The following is a 15101-nucleotide window of genomic DNA, read 5'->3' on the forward strand; positions in this document are numbered from 1 at the left end:
GCGCCTGAGCCCTCAGTTTTCCCTACGCAGAGGTTCGCACCCGGGGCCGCGCCAGCGTCCAAGGGCGTTGGGCGCGGGTTTCGGCGGCGTCGCTGTACAGGGATGCCTCGGATGCTCCAGTGCCCGCCATCCCGGGAAAGAAAGGCGAACTACATTACCCAGCAGGCCTCGCGCCGCCCTCTTTCCTTTCAAGTCTTTGCACGTGGCCGGAGGGGAGGGCGGGGCCTGGACGTCACTCTCCAGCATTCTCTTTCCTTGTGTCAGAGCAGGGATATATTTTTTTTCCTTCCTCTACTCCCTCCCCCCACCCGCCCCTCCCTCCCTCGTTCCCTTCCCTCCCTCCCTCCCTCCCTTCTTGGCTGGGTGTCCGCGCCCGGGAGCCCAAATCCCTCCGCTGCCCGGACGCGCGGAACTCGCGGCTGGAGTCGGCTCGCGGGAGCCTCCTCCCTCCCTTCCCCTTCCCTGCCCCCTTCCCCCACCCCCGATCCGGCTCGGAGCGGCGGCCAGAGGAACCCCGAGGTGAGCATCCCCCCGCCGTCAGCCCCCCTCTTTTTAGTCACCTCAGCTTGCCGACGGATTCGGGGACCTGGGAGGAGGGCTGCGTGACGTGCGCGTGCTTATAGGTAAATCCGGGAAAACCGCCCGAAACCATTAGCCCCTTCCCCCTCCGTGCGCCCGGGGCAGCCGGGCGTCCGCGCTCCGCCGTGGTCCCCCTCTCTGTCGAGGATCGCACTCCACGGGGCTCGCCACTCCCGAGGTTTGCCCCTGCCCTCCCGGTGCCCCGCCCCGCGGGGAGCCCTGGCCCTGGAGCGCCGGTGGGGAGGGGTGCGGAGGGGCGCGCGGCTGGAGCCCGACTGGCGTTGGCCCCGCGCCGTGTAGCCGCTGTCATGTGCCGGGTTCCGACCGGGGGGAGGAAGAGAGCGAGCGTGATTCCTCTCCCTTTTGTGTTGCAGCCCGCATTTGCTGCAGCCAGCAGTTGGTTCGGTAGCGGCCGAACTTGCAGCTGTTCGGACCGTGCTCCGCCGCGGTAGGAGCGCGGCTCCCACAGCCGCTCCCGCCGGAGGCTGCTGCCCTCGCGGCTGCGGGGGGACCCGGAGCGAGTCTCCCCGCCGCCCCTCCCTCCGCTGGTGAGTGATTGTGTCTGTGGCAGCGGCCGTGTGTGTGCGCGCCCGTCCCCGCGGGCTCGGGGACGGCTGTCGTCTAGACAGTCTGCGCCCTCCCTCTGTCCCCGGTGAGCCCGCGGGCCGCGGGGGGCCCCGGGGGTGGGAGCAGAGGAGGAAATCACTGCGGTGGCAGACTCGGACCCTCCCCGCGGTGGTGATCCTGCTGGCTGTTTAACTGATGGTGCTGTCGCCGCGGTGTCGCGGGGCCCGGGGCACCGTTCCGCCGGCGGAGCGGGGGTTAAGTTGACAGGCTCTGACAAACAAGGCTCGCGCTGGCGAGTGGCTCGAGCGGCCGCGGGGTGGGCTCCGGCTCGGCTTTTGCCGGACGGAGAGCAGGTGACTGGTCCCGGACGCCGGTCTTGGGGGAGGGCGGGCGGGGGGTGGGGGGCGGTGGCTCGGTCCGGGCTCCCGAGCGCTGCGTGGGGGAAGCCTGGTGCGTCCGGAGGGAGTGTCCCAGGGACCGCGCGTCGCAGATTTTAGTAAGTCTCTCCTCTGGCGTTAAAAGGGGAGCGAGGGTCTGAGCCCCTCCTCTGGGCGGCGTTGGCTGTTTGGGTTCGTGGAGTTTGCAGGGTTGGGATTGGGGGGGGGGCAGCCGTGAGCTGGAAGGGGGTGCGGCGTGTAAAGGGGAGGGATGGCTGGCGGCACGGGGTGGGTCGCACACCCGGGAGTGAAGCGTCGCCTCCCCCGCCCAGCTGTTGGTGAGTACACACCGCTCCGGCGTGGGGGGCGGGGGTGGGGGTGGGGGGCCGAAGACCGCTGCCTAGTGGGGACGCGCCCGGGTCTTGATCTCTGTGGAGATGGGTCCGGGCAGCCCCCTGGTGGTCCCAGTTGGGTTCGTAGTCTGGTGTGTCCGCGCGCGTGCGTGCGCGCCCGTGTTACTTAGAGAGGGGGTCGTGCTTGCGTGTGTGCCGGGCTCACGAGGGAGTCCCAGGCCCGAGGGCGGCGGGAGACCCGCAGTTCCTACCTCCGCATCTGCACGCCCCTAGACCCGACACACGGGCTGCCTACTCGGCGGCGTGGGGAGGGGTGGTCTGGCTGAACTGGGAGAAGCCTAGGGGGGCTCGAGTGTTCTCTCCCCGTCGCCCCCACGCTTGGGTTGACCCTTGTACGGAGGAGCTCTGTGGATACGCATGCCCGAGCAGACCCTGGAGGGAGTCGGTGCGCTCTGCGTCCCTCTCCCAATTCTTCGTCCTGGAGGCCGTGCGGGCCGAAGGCTGGCCAGCGGTCCCGGCCCAGGCCCAGCCCCAGCCCGGCGCTGCCGCCCTCGCTGCTGCTGGATGCCCAGACCGAGCCTTTGTCGGCTCCGCCCACCGGGCTCCGGCTCCGTGGCCGGGGATTATCTCCCAGGCTGGAGGCCCGCAGGCTAAGGAAGGAAGCCGCCGGAGCTGCCGGCTTCTAGGCGGCTGGAGGCTCAGGCCGGCGAAAGTGACACAGCAAGAGAGCTAGAGGAGAGAGAAGGTGCCGCCCAGAGGGCGGAGAGGGGCTGCAGGCTGTCCAGCAGGTCCTCTGGCCTAGCGCTGGGTCTGTGCCCAAAACCTCAGGAATCCCGGTTGCAAGCATGCTCGGACCTCAGGAGAAAATTGCCTGGCTTTCAAGAAAACCCAATTCCATGAGATCAGAATGCACGGAACAAGCCCCTCACAGGATGCACTCAGGTTGCTGGAGGAAACTCCCTTTGAGTGTTTGGAACAGGACTAGGTTTATTCATCTGCTGTGGCAAGTGTCTGTCCTGGATTGTGTACGCTTGGAGGCAGTAATTTTGTACCGCATTCTGGGGGACAGTGTCATCAGTGGTTAACAGATTGCCGGAATAATATGTTTGACTTTTCAGGGCGACCCTGCCTTGTGTACATTGCATTTATTAAGATGGTCCTGTGAGGCAGGGGGTATTAACCCTGTTTTACAGATGAGCACACTGAGGCTCAAAAAAATGCTATGACTCTCAGTGGGAAAAGGGCTACTTTCCCCTCTTTGTGATTTCTCTTCTCAGCCTATGGCTTTTAGATGAAATAGTGGCCACTCCCGCCCCCCCTCCCCCCCCCCCCCCCCCCCCCCCCCCCGCCTCCCCTAGGTCTTTCCTCCCCAGGAAGTACTGAATCTGAGAAAGGGGGTAAATTAATGCTGGTAATTACTCTTGTCAAGACACTTGTGATTTGCTACCAGTCCTAATGGCAACAGCCACTAAAAAATAGAAGTCTGCACTGCTGTTATTATCACACATGTGAAAACTTCCTGTCGGTGAATGGTCATCAGTTTTTATACCTCTAATACATTCCAGAATCATACCTGCATGTAATAAATGCATATGGTACACATATTCATGTGATACATGCCCGTGTTCACATGGGTGTGTTCATGGAGTTGTTATTGAATCCAAGGTTTATTCTTTAGTTACTAATTTCAAAACCATCAAATTTAGAGTGTAGACCCCTGAGAAACCATCTCAGGTTATACTCCTTGTCCCCTCCATCTCCAGGGATGGGGAAGCCCCCCCTCCCAAAAAAAAGCAAAGGACTCCAACATGTATATTTGTATTTCTCAGAGTTAATGTACGTGAGGGTTCTCAGACACAGCCTGAAGAAAGGTTATTAGGTTTAGCCAACTAATCAATCATTTATTCCCAAATATGTATTGAGTACCTACCTGTTTGTCGAGCTTAACGTAGATACAAAGAAAATGTAACATATGGCCCCTGCTTGCCAAAAACCAATTCTAACGAGATGAATGTAAGATTTTTAAGTCCAACAGAAGTTTATTGAACACCTACCTTAAGCTAGATATGCTACTGTGATTGGGGCACACAAAGATAAGATAGCAGAAACAGCTATGTTGTTACAATGCAATAGCACGGATGATTCAGGCACTGTAGGAGGGAATAAATCATAAATATTTTAGAGCAAGCACCCTGGAACTTCATCAGTTTCACATATGTTGGTTGCAAGGGACTCAAAATGCTAGTTCCTATCTTAGAACAAATACAGAAGGAAGGAACAGAGGAAGAAGAGCCGAATGTCCCTTGTTATTTTGGACTTCAGACTCTTTGGAACCTCCCAGGTGGGTCCAGAGGTACTGTGTGTCCTGTGGAAGTTAAGCAGCTAGTGGGAAATAACCCTGAAGCCAGCCAACAGCTCACTGGGCTGAGCAATGAGGAGCTCACAAGTTGTTCTCCATGGTCCTGCCCCTGCTCTGCTGGGCCGTGATGGGCAGCGACAGGCTGCTGTCTTCTGCGATAAGCTCAGGCTTTGGCCGAGGTCTCACTCAGAGCCCGAGTTTAGTGTCTGTCTTACAGGTCTGTGTAGATGTTTTAATATGGGTCTGCTTTGTATCTATTCATTCCCAAACTCATTTCTGGGATCCCCGACACTGGCCTCCAATTTCCTCTCAGTTGCAGAGTCCACTGCCCTTGTTTTTAAGGTTCTGTTGCTTGCAGTTCAGATCATGAAGGAGGAAGCAGGCAGTGGTGGTTAGGATGGAGAAAGAATCCTGAGCCCACATAGAGAACAGGAGGCACAAACAGACAGGCAAATTGCAGTTTTGGGGAATTCTCCAAAGAGGATGGTATTTCTGCATGGCTTACCCAATAACGTGGCAGCCCCTTTGGATGTTCTTTTGGGGGAGGTGGGGTTCCTTTACCTCTGGGTCTCATTGCTGACTCACTGGTCACCTGGGCTCAGCTGCGCACATTCAGGCTTTGCTTTTCTGCCTCACCCTGCACACACTGTTATTTAGAACAGTGCTGCGATGGTGGCCTTCCTGAGTTGTCACCATGATGACTTATCGACATCTGCGTCTTATTTCTGAATTACACCCAGGCTAGAGCTGTGCTTCAGAACAGGGTGAGAACAGACCCATCCTCAGATCCTAGGCACCCAGAGCTGGGAGCCCTGGAGAGTGGGACACAAAATCCTGGATTTTGATGCCTCATCCAATCTTCTTTCTTTGTACTATGGTGTTTTCTGGGGGGAATAGTGGGGTTCTTACTCCCCAAAGAGAGAGAATTCTACATCTTCTCACCTCTCCTCTGGTTCCAGGAAAGGCTCTGGAATTCATCTTTTTTTTTTTTTAATTATATTTTATTTTTATTGATTTCAGAGAGGAAGGGAGAGGGAGAGAGAGAGAAACATCAGTGATGGGAGAGAATCATGGATCGGCGGCCTCCTGCACGCCCCACATTGGGGATCGAGCCCGCAATCCGTGCCTGTGCCCTGACCGGGAATCGAACCATGACCTCCTGGTTCCTAGGTTGACGCTCAACCACTGAGCCATGCCGGCTGGGCTGGAATTCATCTTATAGTCTTGAGATTGCTTTCCTTCGAGACTGGCCTGGCTTTCCCTGCCCTCTCATCTTGGGCATGCAGGAATCTGGGAGAGGTGGTAGGCCTTGGGGCCTTCAGCACTCTTAAGTTTAGCCTTTGGCTTTCCTCCCCCGTGACCTGGACCCATGGCAAGGTTCCTTCCTATGGCAAGGGAACCTCCTGAGAGTGAAGAGGGCCCACAGATTTCATTTGATTCTCACCTGACTCAAGTGAGGGGAAAAACTACCCGTGGGAAGGTCATGGAGTTGGGTAGGGGATTGATGGGCACTGGAGATTATTATAATACCCAACACTTGTTTTGGTTTTACACTTTGCAAAGCATTTCACACAACTGATCTCATCTGCTTTTTATAGTAGTCCTGGGAGGCTGTTCTCATTATTCCCATTTGGCAGATGAGGTTACTGAGCCTCTATAGTAGAGCAGGGATCTGAACCCTGGTCCTCAGACTTCAAATCCACTGCCTGGGGCTGAGGTGGCCCACCGTGTCACCTCACATTGCAGTTTGGTGAGTAGAGGGCCTTGAACTTTCCGGAACTTTTTTATGTCCACTGTTGGCTCACATCCAGCCAGGGAACCAGACCCAAATGCTAATTTACCCAGGGGGTGGGTTGGGTAAAGGATGGGAGGCGGTGATTATAGCCGTGGTCTGGGGCTAGTTTGGGGTGATTTCACGGAAGAGGTGAATTTGGGAATAGATCTGGGGTTGTGGAGGAACTAGAGGAGGTTTTCGGCTGGGGCAATGGCACACAAGCGCTGAAGGGGAAATTGTGGGTGTTGGGACTGGGAGTGGAGCCGACTAAGAAGGTTCGGTGATCAGCCTGAAGTTAGAAGGCTCTGTTTCTATGCCCGGCTCCGTGCCAGAACCTGGGGCTACAACAGTGAGTGGGCACAGCCCCCACTTCCTGCAAGGGGCCCACTCTCTTGCCCAAGAGACACTTAAACAGTAACGTCAGTGTGGTGCGGGGAGGGCAGTTAAATTCTGCATGGAGCGGTAAATGCAGGGGGAGAGAAAGTCCCGAGGGCCTTGCCGTAGCATGGACAAGGGGCCCCTGCTCTTGCCTCAAGATCCGGGAGTGCTTCCTGAGGGAGATAACATAGGTGCTGCAGCTGAAAGAGAGTTAACCGGGAGAGGAGATGGGAGAAGGGCATTCAGGGGTAGAAACAGTATGTGCCAAGGTGTGGAGGCCTGAGGCTGTCTGGGTACAGGGAGGGAGGGAAGCTGTGAGGTCGGAGGACAAGGGCAGAAGGGCAGACAAGGCTCAGGAGTGAGGATCTTTGTGAGCCTGGCTGGGACCTTGGCTGTTAGCCCGCAGGTAGAGCCTGGAGGACGGGGCATTAAGCAGAGTCGAGGTGTGCCACGGTGGAACAGAAGGGAGAGTGGCTGGGAGCTGGGCAGCTGCAGAGCGGATGAGGGAATGACAGGCTCCCTTCGGTCCAGGTCACAGGGGCTGAGGCCTGGAACCAGGGCCATGCGTATGGAGATGGAGGAAGGTCTTATATCTATATATATAAATATTTAGGGAATAAAGTCTTCAGTGATTGCTTAGCTTTGGGGGATAAGGAAAGAGCCCAGTGCCTCCCAGGTTCCTGGCCTCACTGAGGTGGTGGGTGGCGGCCTTTACCCAGGTGTGACCTGGTTGCTGGAGCAGGTCAGCTAGGGTTGGGGTAGGGGGAGGATTGTGGGGAGTTCATGGTTACACGGGCTGAATTTGGATTGCGGATAGGGTAATCCAGTGGCTCTGTCTCTCAGACAGCACGGTGCGCAGGGTGGAAGCCCGAGGGAGCAGTGTGGGCAGGGGCCACAGGCCCAGGAGTGGGGAAGGGTCTGCTGCCGAGTGGAGTGAGGTGGGGCTGCTGTAGACAATAAGGAGACCTCTTCCTCCCATTGTCAGAGGATCCTTTGTCATGCCGCTTGCCGCTGGCTGTCGTCAGGGAAGCCAGGCGGGGATGCTGTGTCATGCTGGAGGCCCAGCTGGCAGAATCCAGCGACAGCCAAGAATGAGCTTCAGCTGGAAGCATTGGAGGGCGTTAGGGGACTGGCGGGTGCATTTTTAACGTCCATGGCGAGCAGGTGCTGTCCCAGGCCCCGGGGCCCTGAGTAAAGGGCAGGGAGGATGTGGAGCAGGCAGTCCTGTTGGGCGACGGGATGTGGACTTAAGAGGCCACGTAAAAGCTGTACCAACCTGGGCAAAGCGTAGAGTGCAAATCGAACAGAAGAGTGGCTACTTCTCTTCCCGCCATCCTGGAGCTGCGCATTTTAGGCAGAGCTCCAGCCTTTTCCGTTTTTAATCCTTGGGGCCTAAGATAGTGCCTGGCGCGTAGTAGGTGCTCAACCTGTGTCTGTGAATATGCAGGGATGTGGCCAGTCAATTGTTTGGGGTGGGAGGTCAGCCAAGGAAAGTTTCCATGAAGAAGACCAAAGAGGGTACTGTACTCCAACACCGATTTAGAATATTTTTAGTACCACAGTGGAGTAAAAAATCTTGAAAACCTTCCAACTACCAAGTACCTAGAAATGCTGTATAAACTAGCATCCTTTCAAAGAGCTGAGCTCATAAGATGTGAAGAAAAACCAGAGGACTCAAAAGTGAGTGTGGACAGGAAGCTTGCGCATATGCTAGGCCAGTCCTGCTGAGTGGGGGTGATGGCGTGGGGGCGGGGGTGTTGAGGGGTGGTTACTGGTCTCAGAACCAAAGGGGGTTGAGTTCTGATAACATCTCCAGGGCCAGGGGTGAGACTGGGAGTTGGACCAGAGAGAGCCCTGCCTGAAAGGGGCCCCTGTTAAGGTTTTCGTGCTTGGAGAAAGGACAGGGGGTGGGGGGAGCTTGCCAGTCTTGGCCTGGATCTGGGGTGGGGAAAAAATCTTCCCTGGAAACTCTGCTTTTGGATGTGGCCTGGAGGTCCCCAGAGGAGGAATTAGCATATAAAGCCCTGGAGAGCAGGGTCCTCCAGCCTGTGGTCTAGGCTCTTGGGGACGCCAGGAAGGTCCTGGGGCTCATCACCCTTCGCTGACTTGGGTCTCAACCTTGGAGAGATGCTGCAGGACCTGGGTGGCCGGAGAGAGTAGTGAGGAGGAGAGAGAGGCCTAGTTCGAATCTTTTAAAAAAAGTTTTTGTTGGTTTTTAGAGAGAGGGGAAGGGAGAGGGAGAAGGGAGAGAGACAGAGAAACATTGATTGGCTGCCTCCCGCATCCCCAGGCCTGTGCCGGACCGGAAATCGAAGTGGCGTCCTTTTCGTGCATGAGTCAACACTCAACCACTGACCCACACCGACCAGGGCTTGAAACCTTTGAAAAGGGCCTCAGGACAACTGCTCCCTGGTGGAGGCATGTGCAGGGCTGCGTGAGGGGCTGTTCCTGCCCCGGGCTTCACCTCTTAGCAGAAGCCTGCAGACCAGTCGTCCAGGAAGGCCAGAATGTTCTCCCCTGCTGTTCACTCGGGCCAGGAACTTACCGACGAGGCTCTGTCCAGGCTCCCCCTAAAGGTGCCCTATGCAGATTCCAGTTGCTACTCATGCCCCAGGTTGTGCATCACACTGGCTACCCGAAGCCCAGAGTCTTGAGTTCCTAGAATTTCAAACTGGGGAGACATCTTGGAGGTCACCTTGCCCATCCCCGCTGTGTGGCCCGGCATGTACTTGCTTCCTGCGTCCAAGCAAGTACACGCCGGGAGTGTACTGCCTGTGCGGGGAGTGTACTGCCTGTGCGGCAGCGCCTTCCCTTACCAGAGGCTGTTGCAGCTGCGAAGGTCTTCTGTGAGCCCCAGCCACTGCCCAGCCCTTTCCACCCCTCGCCCCGTGGCTGTCCGGAGGGATGTCTTCCAGGCCTTTCACCATCCTGCTTGCTTCTGATGGCTTTGATTTGTCAAGCTACGATTCTGTGACAGTCCAGCCAACTTCTAGCCTAACTTTAGCACAGAAGGCGCTTTTGCAGATCAGATGCAAGTTTAGCTGAGCCGGCTGCGTAGATGCAGTCTGTGATGTAAGTAGAAGTTAGAGAAGCTCTGGCTCAGCGCTTTCCAGATTACCATGAGAGAAGGAACAGCACACACTGCAAGCTCTTTCCTCCAACACGCAGAAATCCTTTTGGCTCAAGTAAGTGACTCGGGAATCGGTGTTTATTGAGTGTCTATTATGTGCCAGGCACAGTGCTAAGCATTCCCCATGTGCCTCGCTGCATCCAAGCAGCTTCCATGAGGGAGAGAGACGGAGAGGCAGAGACATGGAAATGCCTAGCTGTAGCTGTGACAGTTGAGCCTGCAGTTATTCAGAAAGAATGTGTGTGGTTCCCTCCCGGCTGGGTGGAGCTGACCCTCCCCTTGCTGTTCCCTTGTAGGCCTACCCCCCCCCCCCCCAGCAATGTCCTGGTCTCACCACAGGTCTTTACCATATTTGTGGGGCATTTGCTGAGAGACTTACGATTTTAACCCTTTGCACTCGCTTGCTTTTTTCTCGATTCCTTTATTCTACTCGGGATTTAATTTTTTAAATACCCCAGATTTTACAAAGCGCGGCAGTAGAATAAAAAACTGGAGTTTCTTTTCATACAAATTTATTTATTTGGATTTTTTTTATATTTCAAAGTATTGATACATTCAAAGAATAATTTTAATCTCGACATCCGAGTGCAAAAGGTTAAGCCCTGAGATCAAGAAAGTGGCCTCCCGGGGAATCCACATCTTGGTGTGTCACCAAGTAGGATGGTGCTCACAAGCAAAGTGTTTTTGAGAGCATGCTGTCTGTCTGTCTCTTGGGGTCAGTCTGCCGTCCCCGGGCTTTCTCAGGGAGCAGAGGCTCTCTGTCCCTTTGCATCTGCAGGATGGTCAGCGTCTGTGGGTCCATCTGTTCACTAGCTGCCATGACAGATTACCAGGAGCACGGTTGCCTTTGCAGCAAGGTTGCATCAGTCAGCTGGACGCCCGGATGTGCGCTGCCAGTTTCACACGGGACCCTGTGCTAACAGCACTCGGTGGGGAGGGCCAGGGATTCTGGGAAAGCACCCAGTTTTTCCTCTTCTCCTTCCAAAAAAAAATGGTTCCTCATGCTCACATTGTACTGGTTTGCCTCGATCCTTTTGCTCCAGGCTCTTACCCGTTACATTTGGTTCAGTTTAGCAGGACGTGCTAGGCACCAGGCTCTGAATGAGGTGAGATGAATTCTGGTGAAACTGGCAGGGCCCCCGCCTCCCATCTGCATCTCGGTGGGGAAGACAGGATGGCCTAATGGGAAGTACTGGATAAGGAGAAAGGAAAGTGTGCTGAGGCAGCCAGAGGTGACTAATTTTTTTTTGTGGAAAAGGACACACTTTTGAGAGTGAAGGGGGGTGCTGTTAACAATCCTGCTGGGACACAGATGTAAACTGGGATTGTCCTCATGGCCACCAGAGAGGGTATTTGCTTGAGGGTCACACCTGACACTATTATCATTTACACCGCAGGATGCACATGCGGTGATGGGGGTAGCGGCGCGCCCAGGAGAAACCAGCATCTGTTTCCTCGTTTTGTTTTGGAACTAGAGAGGAAAGTATTATCCGTGGGGACCGTGGACCCAGCTTTCTGATGGGGCTCAGTTTCCAGCCACAAGGCCCTATCTTAGACCTCTCCATGACCTCACTTTTAGGATTGGAGATGGAAGTTGGGAGAGAGAAAAACACCTGGCTTGTAGGATGTTGGCTTATTGGCAAAAGAACATAGGACTAACAGTGGCTTGGAAAACAAGGTGTTTGTAGACTCACATAGCCAGCGGTCTGAAGAGAGGGGTCCTAGGGTTGGTTCATTCAGTGGCTCAGTAGTGACCTCAAGGACTCATTGTAACCTTCTAGGCCACCATTTCAGCATGTTGGCCTTTATCCTCAGGTGCACTGTCCCCCCCCCCCCCCCCCCATGGTCACAGCATGACTGCCACTACTCCAGACATCACGTTCTCATAACTGCATCTGCAGGCAGGCAGGAAGGTCAATTTCTCATTTCTCCTTGTGTCTTGATTTATCAGGGAGGGGGAAATTTTCCAGAATCCTCCCACTAAAATTTTCATCAAGTCCGTTGAAGATAAATGGGTCAATACCCATGCCTAAGCTCAAGTCGAGGTTGAGATCTCTTCTCGGCCTTTTGGCTAAGATCCAGTGTAGTATCTGTTCTTATCAGTTTAATATCTAGTAGGGTTGAAATTGCAAGCTTTCTGCCTCATCTGTAGAGGTGTGAGCTCTGCTTATAGGGAAGTGGGACGGGGAATGATGGTTGGGGAAACAAGAATTAATGTTTGCCTCACCAAATTTTAATATGCTTTTATTTATTTATTTGTGGAAGTGTCACATTTATCGAGATGAATTTTTAAAAATTTTTAAAATATATTTTTATTGATTTCAGAGAGGAAGGTAGAGGGAGAGAGAGATAGAAACATCAATAATGAGAGAGAATCATTGATCGGCTGCCTCCTACATACCACACACTGGGGATCAAGCCCACAACCCAGGTATGTGCCCCAACCAGGAATCGAACCGTGACTTCCTGGTTCATAGGTCAACGCTCAACCCCTGAGCCATGCTGGCCGGGCCAGAGATGAAATTTTTTATACCTCAACATAATTGAGGTTTAAAAAAAACCCTACTCCCTGTCTCTGGCAAACACTGATCTGCTTTCTCTCACTATATTTTTGCCTTTTCTAGTTATTATTATTTTTTAACCCACAGGAAATATTGGGGCATGGAACCCCAGGTGTTCAATGAAGGCCTCTTGTGTGGTCTCAGTAAGTGGGTTCTATGTCCCCTCCCCCAGGAGCCCCTCCAGTTTTCCTGAGAGAACCTGCAGGCAGCATTGTCCAGAGGGAGGGAGCATATGTGGCTGGTGGCCTGGACAGCAGGACTGGAGATGCCTGAGGGGCTGAGGCTCTGGCTGGTCAGTGGCAGACAGTGGTCACCTTTGCAGGTGACCATGAGGATTGAAAGGAAATTGCTTCTGAGTGGTTTGGGCACCTTGTATCTAGCAGAGTTAGGTCTCTTGCCCATGCTGATTGGGAACTCCGGTCCGAGGGAATGCAGGCCATGGGAAGATGGTGGTGGTCACCACCTTCCCCTCCCCCAACCACCTTTCCCTTCATTCATGCAAATAGCCCAGGCCACTGGCGACTACCCAACAACCCCCTGGGGCCAATCCTTCCCCTCTGGGCTCTTCTACACTCTTCTCATATGGCCATTTTTATCTTCCTCTCCACTCCAGCTTTTGGTCTATAAATCTTTAGGGCACTTAGCACTTTCCATCGCTCCTATTTGTGCCGCGCCAGCACAGCCAAGGATTCGGCAAGCCTGAGGGAGGGCGGCGAAGGATGTAGAAAAGTCAGACAAAGAGAATAAGCTGGGTCTAGGTGGATCTTCTGTGCCTGGCTGAGGCCACAGAGAAAAGATCCAGAGGGCAAGCTGATGCTTTATTTTATAGTCAGAGGTAAACAAGGTAGTGGTCACCATAGTTACAGTGTTCTTGTGAGTTTCACTTGTTTTGGCAGCACTTGCTGCACCTCCCATAGCCCATTAGCTACCCAGGAAGGATCTCTAGGGAGTGTCGTAAGGTCAAGCTTAGTTATGCTAAGAGGGCTGTGCCCTCTAAGCTGGGACTTGTTTGCGGCTTTGCCTACAGGTCAGTCCGAGGCTTAGCCCTACAGCTGCTCCCTACACCCATCAGTCCTTGGATCCTTGCTTGGTCTGTTCTCTGAGATCCTAAGCACCTTGAAGATACTGTCCTCCTCTGAGTCCTCTGTGGATTTCCCATAGGGCGAGGGCAGTGATGGCCATAGGATCCATGCTCATGAAACAAAAATTTTTAAAGCAAAATGCATACTTATAGAATGAGGAAGGGCACTCCTTATTTTGGACATCTCTCCAGATTCAGAACCAGTGCAGTGTGGCCCAGCACAGTGCCCTGGATAAAGATTCATGGATTTCCACATACAGGGTGGGGCAAAAGTAGGTTTACAGTTGTAAGTATAAAAACAGTTTATTCTTTATTATCATTTTTTAAAAATGTATTTTTATTGATTTCAGAGAGGAAGGGAGAGGGAGAGAGAGATAGAAACATTAGTGATGAGAGAGAATCATTGATTGGCTGCCTCCTGCACACCACCTATTGGGGATCGAGCCTGTAATCCGGGCATGTGCCCCTGACCGGAATTGAACCTGGGACCCTTCAGTCCACAGGCTGACACTCTATCCACTAAGCCAAACCAACTAGGGCCATTCTTGTATTATCATTTATTAATTACTGTAGCCCTGCACAGGAATCTGTGCGCCAGTAGGTCGCTGCTGCCCTCCTATAGCTCTCCGCCCGCTGCCCCACCCTCCTGTAGCTCTCCCCTCCTCTCTCCCCCCCTTCATAGCTTGCTGCCCTGCCCCCTGCTGTAGCTCTCAGCCGAGCCTGTTGCCCCACTGGGTGTAATGGATAATTAGCATATTCCTCTCATATTATATAGGACTAGAGGCCTGTTGCATGAAGATTCGTGCAATAGGCCTTCCTTCCCCTGGCTACCGGCACTGGTTTTCCTCCGGCACCCAGGACACAGGCCTTCACTCTGGCTGCCACCTTCTGCCTTCGCTCCAACCACAGTCCGCCTTTGCTGCAGACTCCGGCCAGAGTCTGCCGTCTTCATCTTCGCTAAAGACTCCAGCCGGAGTCTGCCGTGTCTTCATCATTGCTGCGGCCAGAGTGCCGCTCCTGTAGATCCCTGCACCCCCTGCCCTCCCTCTCATAGCAGGCATCCTGCCCTGCCCAGCTGCTCCGTGCCTGGAGTGGCTGGGTGGCTGCCATCTTTGTTCTTCTAATTTGCATATTCCCTCCTGATTGGCTGGTGTGCATCGCGGAGGTACGGTCAATTTGCGTCTTTCTCTTTTATTAGTGCGGATTGCATTCATTTCCATACAAACAACTGTAAACCTACTTTTTCCCCACCCTGTATTTCTTTCCTAGAGAAAGAAAGGTAACCTATCATGCTATTATGAGTTGAATTTTATCCCCCCCCCCCCCCAGCTATATTGAAGTCCTAACCCACCAGGACCTCAGAATGAGACTGTATGTGAAGATGAGACCCTTAAAGAGGTGATTATGAGATCCTGTGGGTGGGCCCTAATCCAATATGACTGCTGTCCTTAAGGGAAGAGGAGGTTGGGACACGAGTAGACACAGCCCGAGGGACAAGCATGTGAGGGAGGACACAGTGAGAAGGCAGCCATCTATAAGCCAAGGAGAGAGACCTTAGAAGGAACCAACCTGCTACACCTTAACCGCGATTTCTAGCCTCCAGACTGTGAGACAGCACATTTCTGTTGCTTAGGCCGCCCGGTCTGTGCTCTTTGGTTAGGCCAGGCTGTGGGTCCGGGCCTGTGTGACTCGAACATCCTGAACTCTGCCCTGTGAGCTGCCGTGTTTGGGCATTGGGGGAGATGTTGGTCAACTCAGGGATTGAACAGGTGGGATTTCTCCAGAAACCCCAGGCAATCCAAGAATAACTTTAAAACGCTAACATTTGTTAAGTATTACAGTGTTAAAGTGCTTAGTGAGCACTTTACATGTGTTATCTTTATCAGCCTTCAAGCTCCTGTTTTATAGATGAGAAAATGAGGAAACAGAGAGGTTGAGCAAT

The 15101-nt window shown here is 53.9% G+C and overlaps 1 protein-coding gene across 6 annotated transcripts in view; it reads left to right on the forward strand.

The window, feature by feature from the left end:
- Nucleotides 1-306: 306 nt before the first annotated feature.
- CTIF (cap binding complex dependent translation initiation factor) overlaps nucleotides 307-15101 on the forward strand; it is a 237028-nt gene continuing 222233 nt past the window's right edge. For 2 of the 6 annotated variants that reach the window (XM_079784593.1, XM_079784587.1), the window contains exon 1: nucleotides 617-1127. The gene's annotated coding sequence lies outside the window, so the exon portion shown is untranslated. Of the gene's footprint in view, nucleotides 520-616; nucleotides 1128-1608; nucleotides 1643-1838; nucleotides 1862-15101 lie in introns of those variants that run through there. The other 4 variants (XM_079784588.1, XM_079784589.1, XM_079784590.1 and 1 more) reach the window with 4 other exon arrangements.

The sequence above is a fragment of the Cnephaeus nilssonii genome (genome assembly GCF_951640355.1).
Source record: "Cnephaeus nilssonii genome assembly, chromosome: 11".
In the NCBI taxonomy this organism is placed as follows: Eukaryota; Metazoa; Chordata; class Mammalia; order Chiroptera; family Vespertilionidae; genus Cnephaeus; species Cnephaeus nilssonii.